Source organism: Triticum aestivum, chromosome 6B, assembly GCF_018294505.1.
Source record: "Triticum aestivum cultivar Chinese Spring chromosome 6B, IWGSC CS RefSeq v2.1, whole genome shotgun sequence".
NCBI classification, from domain to species: domain Eukaryota; kingdom Viridiplantae; phylum Streptophyta; class Magnoliopsida; order Poales; family Poaceae; genus Triticum; species Triticum aestivum.
Window position 1 is genome coordinate 29234274 of NC_057810.1, and position 5321 is coordinate 29239594.

The following is a 5321-nucleotide window of genomic DNA, read 5'->3' on the forward strand; positions in this document are numbered from 1 at the left end:
AGAGCTTCTCACAGCAAGTGTGATGGTTTCGGTAGGGAACGTCCAACCTTTGGGGACAAAACAATATCCATTGCCTCTTATTGCTTTGATTTTTTTCTCATGTCAACATAGAACAACATGAGTGTTGTGTCAATTTTTGGGATTTTCCGGGGTTCGTTTGGACATTTTGTGCATTAATTGAGTTTTTCAATGCATTTATGTGCATAATTCAAATTTGAACTACATGCGCACATGCTCTAATGCATATAAATTGGTTGAATATTCAAATATGTGTCATCAGTTGCATGCTTAGGTCCCATGCAAGTAATGGAAATGAATGTCAAACACCCTGCCATCATCACTCGACCGCAAGCATTGAGATACCTGGTTTTTAAATTCTAGTAAGTCCAAAACTCATCTGAAATTCATGAAACTTGGCATGCTATCATGGAGCGGCATCAACATGCCGTGGTAAATTTTTGGTCCCATTTGGGGCAGGTTTGGGTATATGCTTCTCATAAACTAGAGCTTCTCACAACAAGCATGATGGTTATGGTAGGGAACGTCCCACCTTTGGGGACGAAACGATATCCATTGCCTCTTATTGCTTTCAAAAAATTTCTTGTGTCAACATAGAACAACAGGGGTGTTGTGTCAATTTTTGGGATTTTTCGGGGTTCGTTTGGACATTTTTATGCATTAATTGAGTTTTTCAATGCATTTATGTGCATAATTCAAATTTTAACCATTCACGTGACACCACATGTCTTGGTTTTAATGGATCTTGATTGCAAACATTTTAGAAAGAACACCCGTATGCAAAGTGAGAGCAGGATTTGTGCATCTCCTCAACGTAAATGGTTGTTTTGGATGACCCGTGTGAAACCACTTACAAACAATTTGGTAAGATTTGCATCTGTCATATTGGGTATGTTGCCATTTGTCAAACTAGAAAGATTGACATTTGTTGATCTAGTAACATTGCCATTTGTCAACCTTGTAACACTGCGATTTGTCAAAATATGAAGCTAAAAATCACTAGCAGTATCTAATTTTTGCAACTAAAATTCAGTAATTAAGCATAGATGGAGGCGAGGAGGCGTGTTCAGCCGGGCGTGCAGCGGGCGGTACAGTACTATTCGATTTGACAGCGGGCGGTGCAGTACTATTCAATTTGATAGCGGGCAACATAGTTCCCAATACGGCTTTAATGCAGATGAGGGAGAGGGTAGCGGTTCCCGAAATGTTGAACGGCCAATGATGCATCCTCCTTCAATTAGCATCATGAATGCATGAGGGAAGTAATGGGAGGAGGACCGGGAAAAGAGGCACCACGATCTGAATGCAACGCAGTTTGCACTCATATAAAGGCGCCCCTCCATTCCAATGCATCTACCACATCATACGCACCTAAGCATTTGCCTAAGCACCTACACTAAATGCAAAAGTGCTCACTCCAGACCCATGCCAGCGATGTGCGCGAGTGGCCAGTGGTTGTGCTAGACGGTCCACGACGCCGGCCTGCGGCATGGCACCGAGGATCATCTCCAGACGGTGTTGGTGACCGACTGGTGGATTGCCGTAGTCGACGCTAGCTACGACTCTCAGTTGGACCAGATGATCGTTGCCACCACGAACAAGTTCACCGTCGTCAAGAAGCTCGCGAACGACATCGTCGTACTCCTCCAGCCCGTGCGCGTGGGCTCCTCATTGCCTGCCATCCTAATCGGTGTTGGAACCTCTTTCAAGCACTGGTGGCCCTCCGACTTCCCGCCAACGCCACGAAGAATGTCCACCTGTAGGTCGCGCTCGCCGTGCGCCTCGCCCTACAAGAATTCGTCGACCTACACATCCACGTGTAGGATTAAATCGTGTACATAGGTATCTACAAGGCCAGTGAGGACGCTACACCTTTGACCTTCTTCAACCGGCTGGAAGCCTTGGATGCCTTTGCTGAGAAGCACCTTGACCTCGCCACAAAAGCCGCCACTCCTTAGCCGCCGATTGGTGACCCAGCGCACTGAGTTGAGGAGGAGGAGGTCATACGTTGATGGATGCATCTTTCTTCTTGCCATCTTAATTCTTATTGTGCTATTGCATTCTCGTTCCGGTCAATACAGACATGTGTGACCCCTTTGCTTAATTATATGCATCACTGTAACTAGTACTCCATTTGTCAATTTATAAGTTGTGCTGCCAATGTTTGGCGCCGGCGCACGACACAATAAGCACACCCATGACGACACATAAAGAGAGGACATCCAGCGGTTCCAATGGCGATTTGTCAAAATATGAAGCTAAAAATCACTAGCACTATCTAAATTTTGCAATTAAAATTCAGTAATTAAGCACATATTTCATTCATAGATTAAGAAGTCGTGCTTAATTTATACAAACAGTTCAACTGTTAGGTGCAACAGCGCGCTCTGCTCGCGTCCGTCGGTGCGCTCGGGTTGTGGACAGCTTTTCCATGCGTGTTCAACTGCTATATGCATATATATGGTTGCTCGCTGTTGAGGCGACCGCAGAGCACTCTGCTCGCGTCCCTCGGCGCGCGCTCTGCCATCGGTTGGCCCTGCACACGATCACATCGGGGGGCCCATATGCATGCGGTTGTGCTGCGTGCGTTGCCATGCGATGCAGTCACGTGCGACATGATAGAGTTACACGTTGTGAATTAGAACTACCATTAGGACGTGCCATCCAGTCTCCCCTTTAATTACCGTGGCCATTATAACCTTAGTCTCCTCAACCTTTTGATCGCGCCCCACAACACAACAAGCACACCCACGACGACACATAGAGAGGGGATCTCTAGTGGCGCTCCAATGGAGTTCGGAGAGCATAAAGTGGAGACCCATGCGAGGCATAAGGATCTCTCGGTGGTGTACACGATCGACCCGGCCATGGTGGATGACTACATCAACACCATTGAGAAGTTGCTTGCTAGAGACAAGTACAAGGTGGTCGGCATTGACCTCCAGTACACCGCCGGTAGTCCCGGCATAGATCAGAAGGTTGACGTTGCCAAGTTGTGTGTGCGCCATCATGTCCTCACCTACCACTACTGCATGGCCAGAGAGCCTTGTGACCATTTCAACAGGTTTGTCAACATCACCAACTACAAGTTCGCCACGATGGAAACCACCGATGATGTAAAAGCGCTCAGTGTTACGGGCTTGGCCTGCGAGAACCTTGTCAAAATCCGTGACTACTACAGGGTCTGGGGCAGCACGAAGAAGGGCTCCCTGGTCGAACTCGCCTCGGCCATCATTGACCCCTACTACAAAAAGATGAAGCAGGATACCCAGAGAACAAATCCCGTACCCTGGCATAGGGCCTGGATGCGGTGACTGGATGAACCTCACCTCATGTTTGCGGCCAAGAGCGTGTACAGATGCTACAAGATGCACAGGCGGATCGTTGACATGAGGAAGTGCCTCGTTACCCATATCGACCAGCCTGGATCGAGCCACAAGGAGAGCAAGCGTCACAAGAAGTAGATGATGATCAGATGTTTGTTTATGCTAGTTAATCATGCATGTAATATATAGTTTACTTTATTGGTGTGTGGAAGTATCACATGTGTAGTAGCCACCTATGTAATTGGATGTTTAATTTGGTTAATCATGCATGTAATATATATATATATATATATGTGTGTGTGTGTTATTGTTCTATATGCAATCCCATCGCAGAACACACACGTCTTATTAGCAGCAATCGTCTGTGTTATTATCGGTCTTCACACACATTTCTGATTACAGACCTGTTTGCCGCATATCACACACATCTTGTTATATTGAACCGTTTATGTTCTCTTATCTCAACACAAACTGTTCATCCGCATGAACCGCATGCCGTATATCACACACACCTTGATTTGGCTGACAGTTTCTTTTGTGTTGCCTAATCACAAACAGTTCATCCTGGTGAACCGTATGCTGTTTATCGCACACACCTTCATTTGGGTGCCCATTTCTTTTGTTGCTCCGCATCGCAATCGGTTAATTGCATTGAACCGTATGCCCTACATCACACACGGAACTAAAATCTGAACCGTGTTTAATGCATCCGTTATCACAAACGTTTTCACCTTTTTGACATTTTTTTACACCACTGTTTGCGATTAATGCATCGCACACAGTTTCGTCAAAGGGTCTCTAATCATAGTGTCGCGTTAGCAGCATCCTGCAGTAGTGATTGCAATAACTCCATGGGTGTCCCTCTTCGACTCACCCAATGAGAACATCACCGCAAAGTGCCTCATGGCTAAAGCCACCAACAAGGTAACCCCCAACATCAAAACCACCATCACTACTAATCCTTCCTTGACGGATTGCATTGATGAAAGTGAGGGGTCGAAGGAGGAATAAAATGGATTTGAGTATTTTATGAGTAAGCTCAAGGGTAAATCCAAGAAGCACTTCGTTGCTCTCTTGGAACAACTTGGTGAAGCCAATGACATGATCGAGGCTCACGAAGAAACCATCTCTAAGATGGAAGATCATAGTCGTGACTATGCCGATGTCATATCGGATCTCTCTAATGCACTTGAGGAAGAGCGTGGTCATCGTTTGGCTCTTGAGAAATCACACAATGATGATCATGCTAAGTTAAAAAAAGATCTTGATCATGCTCTTGTTGTATCTCGTGTGCTCAATTCCGAGAAGGCTAAACTTGGGGTTGATCATGCTAGACTCAAGGAGGAGTTTGACATACTTGACAAGGCTCACAAGGCCTTGAAGGGTGCTCATGCAGGCCTCAAAGAGTCTCATGATCAACTCCAAGTGAAGCTAACCAAGGAGAAAGCCACGTTTCCTCATATGGTTTTAATTGATAATGCAAATGCTACTAACCCGTGTTGTAATCATGTGCATCTTGTGGAGGAGAATGCCAAGTTGAAGGAGCAACTTGAGAAAGGCCTTGCATCGTGCATACAAGGAGAGAAGAACCTCGACGACCTTTTGAGCAATCAAAAGGAATTTGTGGCCAAGTAGGGGATTGGGTTTGCAATCAAATCCAAGAAGAAGAAGAAGAAGAAGAAGAATGACAAGACCATGCAACCTCCTCCTCTGAAGAAAACCTTTGTGAAGGAGGGAGAGGGTACTCCTAAGGAGAAGAAGAACAACACGAAGGGTGTCAGTGTCAAGAAGGGCAATGCTACTCCTCCCAATAAAACCGGCGATTTTAACCCATCTTATGTGTTATGGCGTGCTAGTGATGGGCATGTTTATGCCAAATTTGTTGGTTCTTATTATGAGTACATTGAATGGTCTATTTGGGTTCCTAAGACCCTTTTTGCTAACATGAAAGGACCCATTACAAAATGGGAACCTAAA